Source organism: Narcine bancroftii, chromosome 10 (genome assembly GCF_036971445.1).
Source record: "Narcine bancroftii isolate sNarBan1 chromosome 10, sNarBan1.hap1, whole genome shotgun sequence".
Taxonomy (NCBI): Eukaryota; Metazoa; Chordata; class Chondrichthyes; order Torpediniformes; family Narcinidae; genus Narcine; species Narcine bancroftii.
In genome coordinates, this window is record NC_091478.1 from 65,044,933 (window position 1) to 65,067,397 (window position 22,465).

At 43.2% G+C, this 22,465-nt stretch overlaps 1 protein-coding gene across 3 annotated transcripts in view; it reads left to right on the plus strand.

Annotated features, from left to right (window-relative positions):
* Nucleotides 1–22,465, plus strand: part of LOC138744651 (mixed lineage kinase domain-like protein) — a 144,894-nt gene that overhangs the window by 103,754 nt on the left and 18,675 nt on the right. The window contains exon 14 of one of the 3 annotated variants that reach the window (XM_069901140.1): nt 17,662–17,805. The exons of the other annotated variants lie outside the window; for them this stretch is intronic. The gene's annotated coding sequence lies outside the window, so the exon portion shown is untranslated. Of the gene's footprint in view, nt 1–17,661; nt 17,806–22,465 lie in introns of those variants that run through there. 3 annotated transcript variants of the gene reach the window in all.

A 22,465-nucleotide genomic window follows, 5' to 3' on the forward strand; every position in this document is an offset into this window, starting at 1 on the left:
TTATTTTACTCCATGACTTTCTGACATAGTGCTACTATTGCTAGCACTGTAGCACATACATGAAAGTAACTAGATTTTCCAAGGAGCTTTCCACTCTTCAGGAAATTTCATAACTTGCCTGTGCAGGAATTCTGCATTATTACTTGTGTCAAATGTGTTTCTGAATACCTGCTTCAAAAGATAGGATCCCACTGCTCTGGGGAGCTCATTCACTGATTCATCTTAGTTTGAAAATCTATATTCTGGATGAGCAGCAAATTAGTTGCCTATTTCCAATAGAGAGCACAATTCCCTGAAAATGGCAGCACAGGTCAATAGGGTGGTGAGGAAGGCATATTGCAATGCTTGCCTTTATGGGTTGGGACATAGAATCTAAGAGTTAGGATGGAAGTATGAGGTAGATGGTCAAAATATTTTCCTATGAGAAGGGTATCATAAACAAGAGGGTTTAAGGTGAGGAGATGATTTTTCAGGAGATCTGAGGGGTAAGTTTTTTACATAAGGGTGGTTGATATTATTGAATGCACTGCCAGAGGAGGTGTGGAATCTGATAGATTACCATGCTTATGAGGTATTTAGACAGACACTTAAATAGGAAGAGCATAGAAGGATTCAGTCCTGATGCAAGCAAATGGAATTACTGTGCATGGGTTAAAAGGTCAGCATGGATATGGCAAGCAGTGCTGTATAACTCTATGACAACATTTCAAAAATGCAACATTAATTGTAAAATCTTTTATGACATCCTAAGCTCATGAAAGATGTTTCACAATGCTGTGCCTTCTTTTTTTATAATTTACTTATTCAGGAAGGTGACAGTACATTGTTTTTGTTTATTATTGCTTTTCATGTTAAGTTAGTCGGACTGGAGCTAACAAAGATAGAATCTTCAGTCAGACATAACATTTCAATAGAGGCAGACATAGCATCTCTCACCATCAGAAATCTCTCACCATAGCAGTTAAATGATAAGGAATGTGATGTATGGAGAAGAGATTGGGCAACTTTCCGTGAGATGCAATCACGTTCATTCCTCTCATCTGAACCCTCAATGCAATTGCAGTTTCCAACCCCATTTTTTGATTTGCTTCACTGAATTTTGAACTTATTGGTAGAAAGTTATTTATAGTGCACCAGAATGTGGTCATTCAAGATTCCTTTCTCTTACTTTCTCTTTGGCTTGGCTTCGCGGACGAAGATTTATGGAGGGGGTAAATGTCCACGTCAGCTGCAGGCCCGTTTGTGGCTGACAAGTCCGATGCGGGACAGGCAGACATGGTTGCAGCGGTTGCAGGGGAAAATTGGTTGGTTGGGGTTGGGGTTTGGGTTTTTCCTCTGCCTTTTGTCAGTGAGGTGGGCTCTGCGGTCTTCTTCAAAGGAGGTTGCTGCCCGCCAAACTGTGAGGCGCCAAGATGCACGGTTTGAGGCGATATCAGCCCACTGGTGGTGGTCAATGTGGCAGGCACCAAGAGATTTCTTTAGGCAATCCTTGTACCTTTTCTTTGGTGCACCTCTGTCACGGTGGCCAGTGGAGAGCTCGCCATATAACACGATCTTGGGAAGGCGATGGTCCTCCATTCTGGAGACGTGACCCATCCAGCGCAGCTGGATCTTCAGCAGCGTGGACTCGATGCTGTCGACCTCTGCCATCTCGAGTACTTCGGCGTTAGGGATGAAAGCGCTCCAATGAATGTTGAGGATGGAGCGGAGACAACGCTGGTGGAAGCGTTCTAGGAGCCGTAGGTGATGCTGGTAGAGGACCCATGATTCGGAGCCAAACAGGAGTGAGGGTATTACAACGGCTCTGTATACGCTTATCTTTGTGAGGTTTTTCAGTTGGTTGTTTTTCCAGACTCTTTTGTGTAGTCTTCCAAAGGCGCTATTTGCCTTGGCGAGTCTGTTGTCTATCTCGTTGTCGATCCTTGCATCTGATGAAATGGTGCAGCCGAGATAGGTTAACTGGTTGACCGTTTTGAGTTTTGTGTGCCCGATGGAGATGTGGGGGGACTGGTAGTCATGGTGGGGAGCTGGCTGATGGAGGATATTGTTATTGTTATTGTTATGTAATAGTACAGAACATGTAATATTACTCAAAATTGCCTTTTGCCTGCCATAAAGAAAACAAATATATTTTTACTCAGAAGTTCCATGATAATTCCATTAGGAAGACCTACCATTAAACCAGCTTTGGTCGTTTAGAGGGCTTGACAAGGGAGGCTATTTGGGTGGAATTGAGGAATGGGAAAGGAGTAGTTACACTTATAGGGATATATTATAGACCACCTAATGGGGCATGATAACTAGAGGAGCAAATTTTTAGGGAGATAGCAGATATTTGTAACAAGCACAGGGATGTGATTGTGGGAGATTTTAATTTTCAAAATATAGATTGGGAACCCCATTCTGTGATAGGGCTGGATGGTTCGGAGTTTGTAAAATATGTGAAATATTTGTAAAATATGTGCCGAAAAGTTTTTTACAGCAATATGTGGAAGTACCAACTAGAGAAGGGGCAGTGTTAGATGTATTATTGGGGAATGAGGTAGGTCAGGTGACGAAGGTATGTGTTGGGGAGCACTTTGTGATCAGTAATCATAGTGCCATTAGCTTCAATGTAAGTATGGAAAAGGATAGGTCAGGACTTAGGGTTGAAGTTTTTGAGTGGAAAAAGTTAGATTTGAGGAGATGCAAATGGATTTACAAAGAGTGGATTGGGACGTTTTGTTTTATGGACAGGATGTAGTGGAGAAATGGAGGTCTTTTAAAGGTGAGATTTTGAGGGTACAAAATCTTTATGTTCCTGTTAAGTTAAAAGGAAGGGTCAAAAGTTTAAGAGAGCCATAGTTTTCAAGGGATATTGGAAACTTGGTTCAAAAAAAGAGGAAGATCTACAATAAATATAAGAAACAAGGAAAAAAGGATATGTTTGGAGAATACATTGAATGTAAAAAGAATCTTAGAAAGAAATTAGAAAAGCTAAAAGAAGGTCCAAGGTGGCTATAGCAAGCAGGGTGAAAATAAATCCAAAATGTTTCTACAAATATGTTAATATCAAAAGGAGAGTGAGGGATAAAATTGGTCCCTGAGAGAATCAGAGGGGACAACTGTGTGTGGAGCCAAATGAGAAGGGGGAGATCTTGAACAATTTACTTTCTTCGGTATTCACTAAGGAGAAGGATATTGAATTGTGCAGGGTAAAGGAAGCAAAGAGGATAATTATGGAAACTATAGTGATTAAGAAAGAGGAAATACTGGAGCTTTTGAAGCTTATTAAGGTGGATAAGTCTCCTGGTCCCAAAAGGATTTTCCCTGGGACCTTGAGAGAAGTTAGTGAGGAAATAGCAGAGGCTCTAACGGTAGTTTTTCAAATGCCATTAGAGATGGGTATAGTGCCGGAGTATTGGCATTTGAGGAGCAAGCCTAGCAATTATTCGCCTGTAAGTTTGACATCTGTGGTAGGTAAATTAATAGAAAGTGTTCTTAGAAATAGTATATATAAGTATCTGGAGAATCAGGGTCAGATCAGGAACACTCAACACAGATTTGTGTGTGGAAGGTCTATGTTTGACCAATTGTTGAATTTTTTGAAGAGGTGACTAGGAATGTTGATGTGGGTAGGGCAGCGGATATAGTATATGGACTTCAGTAAGGTCTTTGATAAGGTTCCGCATGGAAGGTCAGTTAGGAAGGTTCAGTCGTTAGGTATTAATTTTGAGATAGGTTCAACAGTGGCTGGGAGGGAAATGCCAGAGAGTTGTAACGGATAACTGTTTGTCAGGCTGTAGGCCTCAGTGATCTGTATTGGGTCCTTTACTGTTTGTCATATAAATTAATGATCTGGATAAGGGGGTGGTAAATTGGATTAGTAAATATGCAGATGATACTAAAATAGGTGGAATTGTGAATAACGAAGAAGGTTTTCAAAGATTGCAGAGAGATTTGGACTGCTTAGAAGACTGGGCTGAAAGATGGCAAATGGAGTTTAATGCTGATAAGTGTAAAGTGGTGGCTGTATGGAATGAGCTTCCAGGAGAAGTAGTGGTGGCAGGGTCCATTTTTTCATTTAAGGAAAAATTACCAGAGGTCATCAGTAGGAAGTGAAGGGATAAAAGTTTAGGGGAGACATTAGGGGTAACTGTTTTGCAAAAAGAATTGTGGGTACTTGGAATGTCTTGCCAGGGTTGGTGGTAGAGGCTGGAATAATGGGGGCATTTAAGAGACTCTTAGATAGGCACATGGTGAAAGAAAAATAACATTATAGAGGGTTATGAGGTAGGGAGGGTTTAGATTTTTTACGTATATATAGGTCAGAACAACATCGTTGGCCAAAGGGCCTGTCTTATGCTTTAATGTTCTATGTTCTATATCAGATACAAACTTCTGACATGATCAGGAAGCCTTCAGCACCTGAAGCCCTTCAGGAGCCTTTATTGCCCTCAGCACTCTCTTGAATCCCAGTTCCAATGCCTGGTTCCCATGAGCCAGTATCCAGCAGCCTATGCGGGTCCCTCAACTGCAAGTCACCCATAGTTAGGGTGGGTCCCTTAGGTACTGACCCTCTTGCTGGTCTGCCACCATGGTCATTGGGAGCAGCATAAATCAGACAATGAGAGCAACAAGTAACAGATAAAAAAACTGTAATAGCGGACGTTAATTTGTAGAGCTTGAACAACTGAAATTAATAGTCATAAGACAAATACATGGAATATATACAAAATTGTTTTCCAGTTCAATATGTTTTGCATCACAACAAGAAAGAGTTAATTTATGTTGTTGTAAGGGAAAAATGACCAAATCATGATAGAATTTTATACTGAGTCTGAAAATTATCCGGATCAATTTGAAACTGGGGTCTTACATTTAAAGTGTGAAGTAAGAAAAGAGAGTTATCTGTGGTGGATTGGAAAGATACATTTAAAAGGTATGGCACTCAGCAGGTAATGGCTAGCAAGTAAATACATTTTTACAAAAATATTTATTTAAAGCACAAACTTTTAACAGGAAAAATGGCCGACAGGAGAAGTTAAAAACGGCATTAAATCCAAAGAAGAGGTGTGCAAAGTTACAAGAACCAGTAATAGACTTGGGATTTGGGAATATTTTAGAACTTAACATGGTAAGTCCAAGAAAGTGACAAATAAAGCTAAGATTGGATCTAAGAGTAAACTGGCAAATAGTCTGTGAAAGCTTCTTTGTGCTTGCAAAAAGGAAATGTCTAGCAAGGGCAAATTGGTTTCCTTAAAGAGATCAAAAAAATTGTCAGGACATAAGAAAACGATGAAGAAATGGATCAACTAATTGAAGTCTTTCTTCACAGGAAATGATACGAAAAACATCACAATTTCTTATGTATTGAAATACTGTATGCATTGATAAAACTGGCAAGTGATTGAGACTGATACCCTGCAGATCCCATTGATCTACATCCCTGTATTTCAAAAGAGGTGGCTGTATAGATAATTGATGATCTGGTTATTATTTTCCAAAATTCTCAAGATTTTTGAATTGTGGCTACAGAGTAGAGGGAAAGAAATATGATGCCATGATTTAAGCAAAGAGGGAGAGAGAAAGGCAACAATGTACTTGTTGTCCTCTGGTTAGTTGCAAGGAAAATGCTGCAGTGTAGTGATGGAGGACAATGAGGTTGGCAGCTCCGGGGGGAGGTGAGGTTGGAGATGGTGTTGGAGACAGTGGCTTAATGTGTCATAGTGGTGTCCTGTGGTGGGGGAGGGGGGGGGGGAATAGATAAGAGGAGGTGTCTGAGAGTTTTAAAAAATCTTGGGATGTGGGAGAGAACTGGAGAAATGAGCAGTGCGAGATACCTTGCTGAAGGGCTCAGCCCAAACGTTGGTTATGTATTTTACCTTTGCTATATAAAGGACAAAGGAGGAAAAACCAAACACTCAACCCCAACCAACCAATTTTCCCTTGCAACCGCTGCAACCGTGTCTCCCTGTCCCACATTGGACTGGTCAGCCACAAACGAGCCTGCAGCTGACGTGGACATGACCCCTCCATAAATCTTCGCCCGCAAAGCCAAGCCAAAGAAAGATAAAGGACTTCATTGTTGAGATCTTTCATGGCTTGGTTCAGCATCATGCTGAAGAAGATTGAAAAGAGGGTTGGTGCGAGAACACAGCCTTGCTTCACGCCATTGTTAATGGAGAAGGGTTCAGAGAGCTCATTGCTGTATCTGACCCGACCTTGTTGGTTTTCGTGCTGAAGATGGCTGCACGGGATAATCATGTTGAGGAACTTTGGGGGACATCCGATGCGCTCTAGTATTTGCCAAAGCCCTTTCCTGCTCACGGTGTCGAAGGCTTTGGTGAGGTCAACAAAGGTGATGTAGAGTCCTTTGTTTTGTTCTCTGCACTTTTCTTGGAGCTGTCTGAGGGCAAAGACCATGTCAGTAGTTCCTCTGTTTGCGCGAAAGCTGCACTGTGATTCTGGGAGAATATTCTCGGCGACACTAGGTATTATTCTATTTAGTAGAATCCTAGCAAAGATTTTGCCTGAAATGGAGAGCAGCGTGATTCCCCTGTAGTTTGAGCAGTCTGATTTCTCGCCTTTGTTTTTGTACAGGGTGATGATGGTGGCATCACGAAGGTCCTGAGGCAGTTTTCCTTGGTCCCAACAAAGCTTGAAAAACTCATGCAGTTTGGCATGCAGAGTTTTGCCGCCAGCCTTCCAGACCTCCGGGGGGATTCCATCCATACCTGCTGCTTTGCCACTTTTCAGTTGTTCGATTGCCTTATATGTCTCATCCTGGGTGAGGACCTCATCCAGCTCGAGCCTTAGGGGCTGTTGAGGGAGCTGGAGCAGGGCGGAATCTTGGACTGAACGGTTGGCACTGAAAAGAGATTGGAAGTGTTCTGACCATCGGTTGAGGATGGAGATCTTGTCGCTGAGGAGGACTTTGCCGTCTGAGCTGCGCAGCGGGCTTTGGACTTGGGGTGAGGGGCCGTACACAGCCTTTAGAGCCTTGTAGAAACCCCTGAAGTCGCCAATGTCCGCGCTGAGCTGGGTTCGTTTGGCGAGGCTAGTCCACCACTCATTTTGGATCTCCCGGAGTTTGCGCTGAAGATGGCTACATGCGCGACGGAAGGCTTGTTTCTTCTCTGGACAGGACGGCTTTGTAAGGTGAGCCTGGTGGGCAGCTCGCTTCTTTGCCAGCAGCTCCTGGATTTCCTGGCTGTTTTCGTCGAACCAGTCCTTGTTTTTCCTGGAGGAGAAGCCCAGTACCTCTTCAGTGGATTGCAGTATGGTAGTCTTCAACTGATCCCAGAGGGTTTCAGGGGACGGGTCCGTGAGGTGGGTTGCATCGTCGAGCTTTGCTTTGAGGTTTGCCTGGAAGTTTCCTCTCGCTTCGTCTGACTGCAGGTTTCCAACATTGAACCTCTTTCTGGGGGCTTTACTGTTCCTGGGCTTTGGCTTGAAGTGAAGGTTGAGCTTGCAGCGAACCAGCCGGTAGTCAGTGTGGCATTCCGCGCTGGGCATGACCCTGGTGTGGAGCACATCTCGTTTGTCACTTTCTCGCACCAGGATGTAGTCCGGTACATCCGGACCGCACGGATGGCAGTCTCTTCAATCTGAGGCGCCTGCAAGCTCACACCAAGACACAAGAGAAACTTGTCCATGAACTACTCTTTGCAGATGATGCAGCTTTAGTTGCCCATTCAGAGCCAGCTCTTCAGCGCTTGACGTCCTGCTTTGCGGAAACTGCCAAAATGTTTGGCCTGGAAGTCAGCCTGAAGAAAACTGAGGTCCTCCATCAGCCAGCTCCCCACCATGACTACCAGCCCCCCCACATCTCCATCGGGCACACAAAACTCAAAACGGTCAACCAGTTTACCTATCTCGGCTGCACCATTTCATCAGATGCAACAATCGACAATGAGATAGACAACAGACTCGCCAAGGCAAATAGCGCCTTTGGAAGACTACACGAAAGAGTCTGGAAAAACAACCAACTGAAAAACCTCACAAAGATAAGCGTATACAGAGCCGTTGTCATACCCACACTCCTGTTCGGCTCCGAATCATGGGTCCTCTACCGGCATCACCTACGGCTCCTAGAACGCTTCCACCAGCATTGTCTCCAGTCCATCCTCAACATCCATTGGAGCGCTTTCATCCCTAACGTCGAAGTACTCGAGATGGCAGAGGTCGACAGCATCGAGTCCACGCTGCTGAAGATCCAGCTGCGCTGGATGGGTCACATCTCCAGAATGGAGGACCATCGCCTTCCCAAGATCGTATTATATGGCGAGCTCTCCACTGGCCACCGTGACAGAGGTGCACCAAAGAAAAGGTACAAGGACTGCCTAAAGAAATCTCTTGGTGCCTGCCACATTGACCACCGCCAGTGGGCTGATATCGCCTCAAACCGTGCATCTTGGCGCCTCACAGTTTGGCGGGCAGCAACCTCCTTTGAAGAAGACCGCAGAGCCCACCTCACTGACAAAAGGCAAAGGAGGAAAAACCCAACACCCAACCCCAACCAACCAATTTTCCCCTGCAGCCGCTGCAACAGTGTCTGCCTGTCCCGCATCAGACTTGTCAGCCACAAACGAGCCTGCAGTTGACGTGGACTTTTTACCCCCTCCATAAATCTTCGTCCGCGAAGCCAAGCCAAAGAAAGAAGAAGAATATAAAGGACTCTGCTTGACCTGCTGAGGTTCTTCAGCATTGTGTTTTTACTGTCAAGATCTTGTTGCATCAGGTCTTCCTTCCCCCCACCCCCCCACCCACCCAACACTCCACCCCCTCCACACAGCCTCTAATCTAATAGGCCACAACCCAACACTTCCTGCTTCTATCCCTTCCCTAAGAAAATCCTCTGCTTCTTACAAAATTTTTCTTTGGGCTTGAAAGTTTGGATTCAAGGTACATGTTTCCTCTGGCTGACAAGTCCAGAACCAAGGGTACAAGTGAAGAACAAGGGCAAAGCCATACCAAGATGAGGAAAAATGTCTTTATGCAGGGGGCTGTGAATCTTTAGAATTTTGTATCTCAGAGGGTTTTGTTTCTTCAATAGATTTCTGGATACTGAGGGAATCTAGGGGTCAAGCAGGAAAACAGTGCTGAGGTAGAAAATTACCCATGGTCTAAGTGAATAGCAGGAAAGAGTTGATGGCCATTGCTCTATTCCTGCTTCAATTTCTTATTTTCAGTGTTTCCTTCATGGTTCCCTTGCTGTAAATCTTTGCTTTTCAACTAAAGTTTCCATATGGAATCTGTGGAGTGCAATCTCCCTCAGATGTAAATGTAGGTTGTGATTAATGACTTCATTTGATGATGCTTGGGTTTGACGTTGGCTGTGGCTGATTATTTCCCTCTGGAAACTGTGTGAATATTGCTTGCTGGAGTCGGTGTAATTGTCTTTTCTCATCCCATAATTCAACATCAAAGGAACTCTAATCTCAAGTCTCCTATTTCTGCTTTGACAGTGGTTGTCTGCTACTCTACAAAAGCACCTGATTAAAATGGATGTTTTGGTTTTTCATTTCTGCCTTAGGATTGTCCTGTGGGAAATTAGCAGATGTAATACACCATTTGAAGTTGATGTTTAGAAGCAGGTAGCTTTGTGGAAATTGCAGTGTTAAGTAGAGTTCTGTTTTGTTACATTCCTTAGATGCTTTTAATCATGATTATAATCCATGAGCAGTAGAGGCAAAAAGAAGAAACTTGTGGTTATATAGCAACCTCAGGACATTTGGGAATATTTTACAATAAATTAAGCTTTTTAAATAATATATACTAATTCTAATGAAGACAATCGATCAACATGCAAGTTTGTACAAACAGCAAAGAGGTAATAACCTGACGCCTTGTTTCAGTGATGTTGTTGTGGAGTACATATGAAACAGGACACCGGGGAAAACTCTGGACTTTTTTGATGTTTTTTTAATCTTCCTGAAAGGACAGATAGAGCTAATGTTTTATCTGAAAGATGTGCAGCACTCCCTCACCGTTATACTGGAGTGTTAATCTGAATCAGGTTTTTAATGGGAATGGTTCCCACAGTCTTCACATTCAGAGGCAAAAGCTCTCCCGTGGAACCAGAACTCCGCAGTATTACACTCAATGTATTTTCTCCTCTGTTCTTTGAAGATATTGACTTGGCAGTGGTCCACGAACATTGCCCACAATACATGTTCACACATATGAATGCAAATAAGATTATCTCAGATTAAGCAAAGTCACCCCCAGAATAAGTTTTTGATCTTTATCCCCATGTGATGCGCATATGTAATCAGCTCTACTTAAATAAAAATGTAAGCATAAGAATATAAAAAATAGGAGCAGGAGTTGGCCATTTGGCCTATCGAAATTATGGACTCAGCTCCACTTAGAACATAGAACGTTACAGCATAGTACAAGCCCTTCAGCCCACGATGTTGACTGACCTATATATACATTTAAAAAAAACTTCCCTTCCTCATAACTTATTTTTATTTCATCCATGTGCCTGTCTAAAAATCTCTTAAATGCTCCTATTGTCCCAGCTTCCACTACCATCCCTGGCAATGCATTTCGGGAACCCACAGCTCTGTGAAAAAGAATTACCCCTGATGTTCCCCCCAAACCTTCAGTTTGTACAGATGTTCTCTGGTGTTTGTTACTCCCACCATGGGAAAAATGTGCTGGCTATCTACCTTAACTATGCCTCTCATAGTCTTGTGGACCTCTATTATGTCACCTCTCCTTTTTTGCTCCAAAGAGAAAAGCCCTAGCCCTGCTAACCTTCCCTCATAAGACATACAGTATTTTGCCAATCCAGGCAACATCCTGGTAAATCTTGTTTGCACCTTCTCCATGACTTCCATATCCTTTCTGTCATGGGGTTACCAGAACTGAAAACAATATTCGAAGTGTGATCTCATTAGAGATTTAGAGTTGCAACATTACCTCACATCTCTTGACTAATGAACTTCAACATACCATAGGCCTTCTTAAATGTCCTATCAACTGACATGGCAACCTTGTGAGATCTCTGGATGTTCCCCAAGGCCCCTCCGTTCTTCCTGCCATTAACCATGTACTCTGCATTCAAATTTGGCCTAAAAAAATGCATCACCTCATACTTAGCTGGATTGAACTCTATCTGCCACTTTTTCACCAACTCTGCATCTTGTCTTATCCTGTCATAACCAATGACAACCTTCAACTCTATGCACAACTCCTCCAACTTTTGTATCATCCACAAACTTACTGACTCATCCCTCTACATCTTCATCCAGATCACATAAAAATCATGAGGGGGAGGGTCCTTGGTTTTGTAATACATGTAAAACTCCACTAGTCACTGAACTCCAGACAGAATACTTTCCATCCACTACTATTCTCTGCTTTCTCCAGGCAAGACAATTCTGAATCCACACAACTAAGATTCCATGTATCCCATGCTTCATGACTTACTGAATAAGTCTCAAGAGGCATGACCTTCTCCTCACAAAGCTATGCTGACCATCCCTGAGAAGACTGTAATTCTCCAAATGCTCATAAATCCTGTCTTTAAGAATCCTCTCCAGTAGTTTTTCCACCAATGATGTAAGACTCACTGGTCTATAATTCCCTGGATTCTCCCTATTACCTTTTATTTTAAAACAATGGGACCACATTCTCCATCCTCCAATCCTCCTGCACCTTCCCTGTGACCAAAGAGGATGCAAAGATCATTGCCAGATCCCAGCAATCTCTTCCATCCCTTCCCATGGAAAATACCCATTTACCATGCAGATTTGCTGAGAATCCTGTAAATTTGGAATGTTGTATCAGTCAGGATTGGTGGAATTGTTCAGCACAGGGTAACCACAGGGCCACCAATCCCCTGGAGACTTCTGCAGGACCTTATGCAGAGGTGATGGCCAGGAGCTGTCAGATCTACAAATTATTCTCAGCTCCTGCATGTGGTCAAACTCAACTTTTGCCATTTTAAGATCATCAGGGGCCAATCTACGAGCATATGGTGAGTTACATAAATTTGATGTTCCCTGGCAACCAAGTGAGGGAAATGCTTGATCAGTCTTCAGAACAGGCAGGAGCTAGGTTGGAGACTTGTCAGCCGGGTAGTGACCTTTGAAGGATGACAAATGCAGCGCATTTGTATACAATTGCTGCAGTCCACAACACAGCAATCCTTCAAGTCCACTGCAGAGAAAAATGTGACAGAAAATCCATTTCCACTATGGAATTCGCTACATTTGTGACCATGAATACCCAACAAAGTGGTTTACTGAGACCAAAATCCAGTGTGAGTGACCTCTGGTCAAATGTCTGAATATAGGAATCATTTGCGGTGGACAGTGCATGACATATTAGGATATACGTGCTCTTGAAGTGTTGGAGGGACCACAGAAAATTCACCACTGGAGTCATTAAAAAATTGAACACCTGAGAGGTGATTTTTGAGGAAAAGATGGCAGCTAACATGCTCATGAGCAGCATTTGCCTCTACTGCCAGGCCAGGTCATTTCTCAGTTGCTATTTGTAGAAGTTGCAAGGTGGCTGGGCCAGTTTCCAATGCCAAATTTCCGGTGCTTCCAACAAATACGCTGCCCTTCGCCTCTACTGCTTCCCCATCTCCCCGGTTCCAACTAGGCTGGAAATGGGGGTAATTCCATTGGGTGGTTGAAGCTTGGACTTGCATAGTGAATGGTGCCATTTGCTGGTTCAGCTCAGTTGTCTTCTGCTGACTTGGTGTTGTAGCCTCTTGTTCCAGCTTGTTTTCTCCCACTGAGTGGGAAGCAGTTGTCAATGCTTCTAGCTGCATTGCAGAAGTTGTGGACATAACGAGGTCAGCGACATAACAAGGCCAGCATGACTCTCTAACTCATCAGGGTGGACACCCAAAAGACACTTACCAGACCCAAAAGACACTTACCAGGTGTCCTTGAATTTGAGGAGGCAAACAGCAAAAGAATCTTTGCTTCCATACATCGTCTTCAATAGGCTCTTCCCCATATGTGATGGCCTCCTGTCGCCTAGGCTGTCATTCCCTAGCAGTTCAGCAATGCGAGATTTCTGGGACAGCTCAGATCGCTCCAAAATAGCAGCCTTCAGGATGTCATTTGGGAACTTTTTGGCTGGATTAGGAAGAACATCTTCCACTTCTCAGGCAATCTACTCTGGGAGTTATGTCACAAGCAAACCAAATTTTGTCTTCTGATTCATCACATTTAGCAAGGTGAAAAGTACCTTGAGGATGGAGAACCATGCTGGCACACTGCCTCATGTAGATGTCTTTGATGGAGTGAAATCAGGTGCCTGTGATGTCGCAGGCTCTACTCATTATACACCCATGATTGTGTGGCCAGGCACAATTCCAGTGCTATCTACAAGTTTGCCGATGACACCACAGTTGGCGGCAGAATCACAACAGCAATGAGGAAGCATACAGGAGAGAGATGGATCAGCTCATTGAATGGTATAATGACAACAACCTTTCCCTCAACGTTACAAAACCAAGGAGATGATTGTGGACTTCAGAAGGAAGTCAGGGGAACATGACTAAGTCCACATCGAGGGCTCAATATTGGAGAGGGTCAAGAACTTCAAATTCCTGGGTGTCAACATCTCCGAAGATCTGTCCTGGAGCCTCTACATTGATGCAATCACTAAGAAGGCTCACCAGCAGTTACACTTTGTGAGGAGTCTGAGGAGATTCGGTATGTCACCGAAAACTCTTAAAAACTTATACAGGTGGACCGTGAAGAGCATTCTGGCTGGTTGCATCAATGCCTGGTATGGAGCCACCAACTCTCAGGACAAGAATAAACTCTATAGGGTTGTTAACTCAGCCTTAAGACATCACAGGCACCAGATTCCACTCCATCAAGGACATCTACATGAGGCGGTGTCTTTAAAAAGCTTAAAGATGAGCACTCACTGGCACAAGGACAGCTTCTTCCCCGCTGCCATCAGATTCCTGAATAATCAATGAACCAAAGACACTGCCTTACTTTTCGTGCCCTGTTAATGTTATTATTATTTTATTTTTTACGGTAATGTCGTAAGATGGTTATAATATGAATGTTTGCACTATAATGTTGTGGCAAAACACCAAATTTCATCACTTGTTCATGACAATAAATCCTGATTCTGATTCTGTGGTCTTCCAATGAGAAAGTCAAGGATCCAGTTGCAAAGTGGGACACAGAGGCTTAGAGTTTGTAGCTTCTTGACCAGCACTGAGGGAATAATTGTATTGAAGGCTGAGCTGTAGTCAATTAAGAGCAGCTATATGTATGGATTGCTGTTTTCGAAGTGATCCAGAGCTGAGTGGAGAGCCAGTGATATTGTATCTGCTGTGGAGAGATTATGATGAAAGGTGAATTTAGGTACATGTTAATTCTGGCCATGACCAGCTCCTCAAAGCAGTTAATCACATTAGAAGTTAGTGCTACTGGTTGGTAGTCATTGAGGCAGCTCACATTATTCTTCCTTGGAATTGGGATGATTTTTTAAAATAATTTTTTATTTTTCACACTGTGAACCATATCAACCAAAATATGTAAATGTTTCTCATTAAATATACACAGTGGCATTTTCTCCCTTTTTTTCCCCCTTTCCCTCCCTCCCCTCTTCCTACTCCCCTCCAAACCCATAAATATTCAACATATACAATACAATAAAACCATAAAACAATATCTTCACACAAAGGAAAATAAACAAGAAGAATGTGTCATATATTTTTACACATTGAATCAACTAGTTTTGTCTTCTTATCATTTAAGGGGATGGAGGTCCGAGGCATGCTCTCTCTGTTATGTTCCAGGTATGGTTCCCAAATTTGTTCAAACAATGTGACTTTATTTTTTTAATTATATGTTTTTTTTCAAATGGAATACATTTATTAATTTCCATGTACCATTTCTGTATTCTCAGGCTCTCTTCCATTTTCCAAGTTGACATTATACATTTTTTTGCTACTGCTAAGGCTATCATAATGAATCTTTTTTGTGCTTTATCCAATTTAAGGCCTAATTCTTTACTTTTTATGTTACTTAAAAGAAAGATCTCTGGATGTTTTGGCATGTTATTTTTTTTGTGATTTTATTTAATATCTTTGCCATTTGTCAGTTGTTCAATTGCCTTATATGTCTCTTCCCGGGTAAGGACCTCATCCAGTTCTAGACTCAAGGGTGTTGAGGGAGCTGGAGCAGGGCAGATTTTTGGACTGAGCGGTTGGCACTGAAAAGGGATTGGAAGTGTTCTGACCATCGATTGAGGATGGAGATCTTGTTGCTGAGGAGGACTTCGCCGTCTGAGCTGCGCAGAGGGCTTTGGACTTGGGGTGAGGGGCCGTACACCGCCTTTAGAGCCTTGTAAAAACCCCTGAAGTCGCCAATGTCGGCGCTAAGCTGGGATCGTTTGGCGAGGCTAGTCCACATTGGAATGACTTCATCACCAACATCGAAGTACTCAAGCTGGCAGAGTCCGCAAGCATCGAATCCATGCTGCTGAAGACCCAATGTCTCCAGAATGGAGGACCATCACCTTCCCAAGATTGTGTTATATGGCGAGCTCTCCACTGGCCACCGAGACAGAGGTGCACTAAAGAAGAGGTACAAGAACTGCTTAAAGAAATCTCTTGGTGCCTGCCACATTGACCACCGCCAGTGGGCTGATATCGCATCCAACCATGCATCTTGGCACCTCACAGTTCAGCGGGCAGCAACCTCCTTTGAAGAAGACCACAGAGCCCACCTCACTGACAAAAGACAAAGGAGGAAAAACCCAACACTCAACCCCAACCAACCAGTTTTCCCTTGCAACCGCTGCAACTGTGCCTGCCTGTCCCGCATCGGACTTGTCAGTCACCAACGAGCCTGCAGCAGACGTGGACATACCCCTCCATAAATCTTTGTCTGCGAAGCCAAGCCAAAGAAAAGAAAGAAAGAAATTTAATATCTGGTTTAGATCTTCCCAAAACTTATTCACTTTCGTACATGCCTAAATTGCACGTATTGTTGTTCCCATTTCCTTCTTACAGCGAAAATATCTTTCTGATAATATTGGATCCCATTCTTTTAACTTTTGAGGCGTGATATATAACCTGTGTAACCAATTATACTGTATCATGTGTAACCTTGAGTTTATTGTATTCTTCATAGTTCCAGAACATAACTTTTCCCATGCTTCATTTTTATCTTTATGTTTAAATCCTTTTCCCACTTTTGTTTAGGTTTATAGCTTAGTTCATCATTTTCCTTATCTTGCAGCTTAATGTACATGTTCGTTATAAGTCTTTTAATTATCATTGTGTCTGTAATCACATATTCAAAGCTGCTTCCTTCTGGTAATCTCAATCTGTTTTCTGATTTATCCTTTAAATAAGCTTTCAGTTGATGATATGCAAACATTTACCATGAGTTATTCCATATTTGTCCTTCAACTGTTCAAATGTTAGTAAATTAGTTCCCAAAAAACAATTATTCTATTCTTTTGATTCCTTTTCTCTTCCATTCTCTAAAAGACAGGTTATCTATTGTAAAAGGGATTCATGGATTTTGCGTCAATAATAATTTTGGTATTTGGTCATTTGTTTTGTTTCCTTTCTAAGTGGATCTTCTTCCATATATTAAGTAAATGATGCAATGCTGGTGAGCTTTTATATTGCACCAACTTTTCATCCCACTTATAAAGTATATGTTCCAGTACCTTCTCCCCTATTTTATCTAGTTCTATCTTAGTCCAGTCTGGGTTTCCCTTGTCTGGTAAAAATCTGATAAATCCCTTGAACACTATAGGTTGGTATATGGGTACAAATCCAACAGCGGGACACATTCATAGTCTCATCATACATTAAGGAAATGCGTAAATAAATATTGACATGCCATTCCTGTTTAGTTATCTGATTTGAATTCCCTCCTTCATCAAGTTAATCATTACAAGATTGTCCAAAACAAAGCCCACAATACCCTTCAATACAACAATTGTCCATTTTTGCCATTCAGGATCCTGATCAGGACTCTTGCCTGTTCTCTGATACATCATGCTGTCTTTTTCCAGGGCCAGTCTTGTTACAGTCAGTGTGATGTATTCACTGAGGTTTCCCCTCAACCTTTACTGCCGTGGATATAGTGAGTAACACTTGGAAGGGGCCCTTCCACCTTGGTGCCAACTTTTTCTGCTCCCAATTCTTTATCAGAACGTAATCACTGGACTGGATTCCAGGTAATATTGTTTCCAATTGTACTTCATTCCTTTGAGTGTTCAAAACCTGTAAATGTAAAGTCTCAAGAATTTCAGTTAGTTGCTGAACATCGCTACTCACTTTTTTCACTCAGAGCACATAAATCCAAACAAGCTTCTATATTCTTAGCAGCTCCCCAAGGGGTTTCCTAAATAAAACTTCAGCTGCCGTTAATCCTGTACCACACCACTGTGAAGTGTAATTCTCATTTCAAAGAGAGCCAGGGGGAGTACCTTTGGCCAATTCAATCCTGTCTCCTCAGCTTGTTTTGCAAGTTTATTTTTCAAGGCCCCATTTACCCTTTCTATCATCCCTGCTGCCTGTGGATGATGTGCACAGTGAAACTGCTGCTTCATCCTGAGTTGTCTGCACAACTTTTTGTCTCCTTTGGCTGTAAAATGTGGTCCATTATCAGAGCTGATAACGCTTGGTAACCTAAACCTTGGTATTATTTCTTGCAGAATGACGCCCACTGTTGTTTCACCTGTGGTCTTTTGAGTGGGTATAACATCTATCAATCTACTAAAAAGATCAAGCATCATCAAACAATATTTATAGCCATGTACTCTAGGTAATTCAATAAAATCAATTTATATGCATTCAAACAGGCCAGTTGGCAGTTGTATCTTTCCCGGCATACATTTAACAGCTTTACCAGGGTTATCTTTCCGACAAATATTACACTCAGATGCCTTTTTCTGTGCTTCAGCATTTAAATTAGAGTGCTACCAAGCCTTTAGCACTACTTTCACCATTCCCTCCTTACCAAGGTGGGTCATAGTATGCATATAGCTAAACAACAAAGGTAAAATACATCAGGAACACAAACTTGTCCAGCAGGGGTGCTCCCTAATTGAGTTTCTGGATCTTTGGTGCACCCCCACTGTTTCCAGAGCTTAATCAAATTAGAAGGGGGTTCCCTCTGAAGTTTTACTACATCCCCCATATCAGGCAAGACTGTTCTATTTACAAGCAGTTTATCGCTTTCTGAATAAATGGTGAGGGGACTGTTTATAGCAGCAGCTTTTGCAGTTGCATCTGCATAAACATTCCCAAGGGATACAAGGTCCTGGGCCTTGGTATGAGCACCCCATTTTATAATCGTGAGGTGAGTAGGCTGGGAGAAGGATGTCAGCATATTAGCAACAAAAGTGGCATTTCTAATTGGTGTCCCTAAGATGTCAAAAAACCCTAATCCTGCCATAAGGCTGAAAAATTATGTGCTCCACCAAAACCATAACGAGAGTCAGTATTAAGTGACATTCCCGTTCCCTTTGTGCAGGCTCTGGTAAGGACAAACAATTCAGATTGCTGAGCAGATAAGGAATAATGGAAGGCAGCAACCTGTACTATCTTATTTTTGTCTGGTCAATGGCATAACCTGAACGGTGCTGACCTATATTAGCAACAAAAAGGTTGACCCATCAACAAACCAAGTTGTAGATGCATCAGTGGGGCTGTCTTTTAAATCCTGTCATGCCAAAGTCAAAAGATGATTATGCTGCAAACAATCATGATCTGGTTGTTCAAGTTCATCTGGAAACGGTGTCAAAAAGACTGCTGGAAGGTTGTGGAAGATCAGATACGAGTTTGCTAAGAGAGTTCATAGTAGCTCAAATGTGCTTGAATCATGTGGCGTGTTTGATTGGACATCAGGAGAGCGGTCACTGAATGTTGAGCATAAACGTGTACTGGCTAATGTAAAGTATTGGCCGCTGCAGAGCTGCTTTTGTGATATTGTGTAAGTACTGCAGTAGCGCAATCTTAGGTGATTGTCACATATAGTTGAAAGGAGTGATCATAGAGAGGTCGTCCTAAGGCAGGTGGGGCACGCAATGCCTTCTTAAGTTCTTCAAAAACCTTTAATTGCTGAGGTGATAGTTCATGCTTTTGTGGTGCATTAACAAGCAAGTGGTGACAACTCTTTTGTGTAGATTGCCATATTAGGGACTCATTGTTGCAGAAATTAACCAGTCCAAGGAAGACATGCATTTGTTTAGGTGGCTGAGGAACAGGGTAGTTAACAATAGGGGTTGTTTGGGCCGAAGTTAATTTTCACTCTTCTGCACTAAGTATAATTCCAAAGAACTTCACTTCCCTTTGCCCTTGAGTGACTTTTCTTTTCGGAATCACATATCCTCAGCTGTGTAAAGCTCTCATTAAAGTCTGAGTGTCTATAGTATTGGCTTCCAAACTCGGGCTAGCAAATAATAGGTAATCAATGTATTGAGTGACCATGGATCCCTCTGGGAGCTCTAAGGATGCCAATTGCTTTTACAAAGTCTGAGAAAACCATATAGGCAAATCTATAAACCCTTGAGCTAATTGAGTCCATGTACACTGCTGTCCCTCATAGGAGAAGGCAAAAAGGTATTGTCTGTCTGGATGTAAATGTTATAGCAAAGAAGGCATGCTGTAGACCAGGGGTGTCAAACTCAAATTCACGGAGGGCCAAAATTAAAAACTTGGACTAAGTCAAGGGCCGAACTAAATATTTATTGAAAATTTTCAACAACATCTGCATGTTTTCTCTTCTTTCAACATGTAATGTTAAACTTTAGGATATAACTTTAGGAGGATAATGTTACAGGTCAGGAGTAGGTAGCTCAAGTTCACCCTTTGCTTGACCTGAGGGAAACATATTTGGTCCCTGTGGAGATGTAGTCAGCATTCACAGGCTGTGTCCATTTTGGCCTGCATCAGGACTCAGCATTTCCTGCTCACTCCTCAGGCTCTTGGCCTCTATTCACCCTCGACCCACCATCCCTCTACCTGACCAGTCCTTTACCCAACCTCTACTCACCCCTCACTCCACTCGCTCTGCCTCTACCCACCCCATCCTATACACGCCCCTCTACTGCCTCTCCCCTCAACCTGTTCCTCCCTCTACCCGTCTCTCACCCTCTAATCACCCCTCCCCTACTCGCCCTGCCCCTCCCCTTTTACCTCTTCCCTATCCACCCCTCCTTCTACTCATCCCTCCCTCTAAATGCCCCTCACACCACCATAACTTCCCCTGCCCATTACTCCTCACCTACACCCTCTGCCCACCCCTGCTTACCCACCCACTCAGCCCCAGCGGGCTGCTGATCAGCCTTTGTGGACAGCCACCATCTCTCTCTTCACGTGCAGGGCCGAACCAGCTGTCCCTGGGGTCCGCGCGGGTGCAAGCGCTGAAGGCCGTGGTGACCGGGAGAAGTGCGCTCGCGCTGTGGAAGGGCCATCCGGTGCCAGTCGCACGGGGCTCTCGCTGCCCGGGGGCCGTGCGCAGCCTGCCATGCCCGTCGCGCCGACAGGAAATCACAGGCGCTCGCCCATCCGCCGCACCGCTCGACAGTGGGGAGAAGTGACTGGTTGTGCGGGAGCCTTCCAACTGGCTTGCCGGCTGATGACATCGACAGACTTCTCGTGCTACTATTTCTCATGTTACAATGGGGAAGGATGTGCAATGAAGGGGGAGGATGGTGGGGGTGACATTACCAAAAAACAGCATCGACTTTGGCTGCAGGGCGGGCCACCTCTAATACATTTTTGAAATGATCTTGCGGGCCAAATATAATTATATTGGCCCGCGGGCCAGAGTTTGACATGTGTGCTGTAGACCAATCGCTGTAAAGATGATAGCAGTAGCTGGAATATGATTCAAAATAGTGGCAGGTTTCGGAACCATTGGGTTCATACACATAATGGCATCATTAATAGTCCGCAGATCTTGTACCAGATGCCATTCAGCACATCGCAGCTTAGGGATTTGTAAAATCAGAGTGTTGCAGGGAGACCAGCAGGGCACCAATATATCTTGGTTTAATAATGACTCCACAGCCCCCGGATTCCTGTAGCAGCTTTTGTTTCAGAGGGTATTGTGGTAAAGAAGGGAGTTGAGCACCAAGTTTTAAAGAATAGAGATAGGATCACAATTAGTTCTTCCTACTTCATAAGGCAATGCTGACCATACCTCCTCTGATACTTCTCCAATACTTTACAGACGATGAATTTGTAAGGTGCCATAGACTTCTTGTGGTGTCAACCAGTACGTCAAAGACCCTGTGAAAATTCTTGTCTTTCTAGATCTGCAAGATTTACTCACGTCTGTGTTAACACCACCCAGTTCCTTTGCCACGTGATCATGATACACTGTAATAGAAAAAAAATCAAACCTATTTATTTCTATATATCCAACAGCACCTCTGCTATCAAGGCTGTTCCTGGTGGTGGGGGGTTGGGGGGTTTCAACCTCCCCATTAATTGTTTTCCCTCTCACAGCTTATAAAATTCTATAAGCTCATAATTTGCTCCATTTGGATTGTAACACACTTTCACATGTGGATTGGCTAGTGCAGAAAAAAATAGGGGCTGGTGGGAGATCTATGGGGGACCTAGGAACCATTCCTCTTGCTTGTAATGCCAGCATATTTACATACAAGCCCTTCTCATTGCACATTATTTGATTTTCCAATCCTGTGAATATATCTCACCCAGCAAGGTTATGTGCTAGGTGAATCGTGATAGTAAATGAGAGAGTGTACATGGCATAGTCATAAATTACCTACAGAGGCATTGTAGTTGGATAGTTGCAGGGATTACCTTCCAAACTTAATAATTGAACAGTTTCTGATCCAAGGTAGATAAAGTTGCCCTTGCATCAATCAAAAATGGAAGAGACACACCATGCACCTTCATCATAGCTATAGGTTCCTTACACTTTCCTTGTGTCACTAGGGGGTAGGTGGTGAGGATCTCCGGCCCCCGCTCGGGTCACTGGTGAAAGGAATTATTGGTAGTAAAAGATGCCCGACAGCTACCATTTCTCCAAAAGAGGGGCACTCCCAATGCCAATGACCTTCTCCGCCACACTTAAAGCAAACATCACGGTGAGGTGGTGGTTCACGACTGGGTGGTGGCCAGATGTAATTACCAAATCTATTCTGGGGGCCTGAGCGGGGTCTCCAAGATTGTTCTGTTCCCTAAGGTGGGTAAGAACCTGAGTTGTTTCACTGAGATACGGCCAATCTTCTCTTTTTATCATTATCTCTCTTTGGTTTTCTTCAGGGAATTCATATTTCACCTGATGTTTCAGTCTGGCCTCAGTTCCCTCTTTACTACTTGGCCAGAAGGTCATCACAGCTCTTCTAGATTGTTCTTTGGTATTATCTGACCTGTTTAAATTAGTCTTAACCAATTGTTGTCCCATACTGAAGGAGAGAGAGAATTCAAATCAGATAGCTAAATGGGAATGGTATGTCAAAACATATTCATACATGTCCT